This window comes from Apaloderma vittatum, unplaced genomic scaffold, assembly GCF_000703405.1.
Source record: "Apaloderma vittatum isolate BGI_N311 unplaced genomic scaffold, ASM70340v1 scaffold26475, whole genome shotgun sequence".
In the NCBI taxonomy this organism is placed as follows: Eukaryota; Metazoa; Chordata; class Aves; order Trogoniformes; family Trogonidae; genus Apaloderma; species Apaloderma vittatum.
The window spans coordinates 19420-19671 of NW_009716912.1; positions in this window are offsets into that span (position 1 = coordinate 19420).

The following is a 252-nucleotide window of genomic DNA, read 5'->3' on the forward strand; positions in this document are numbered from 1 at the left end:
GGGCTGAGCCCCCCTGGCACCCACCCAGCCCCCGGCCGCAGTGCAGCCCTGCATGCGGAGGCTCTCCCCCAGCCCGAAGCCCTTAGGGAAAGGAGGCCAAGGTTCGAAGCTTCCCCAGCTGAAAAAGGAAGGGGAGGCAGAAGCAGCTCGAGTTTCTGCAAAACTTCCTCCCTGTGGGTGCTGGAAGGCTCCCTGCACCTGATCGGGGTGAGTGACCCAGCCACGCTGACGGCTGCGGGGGAGCGGCTCCCC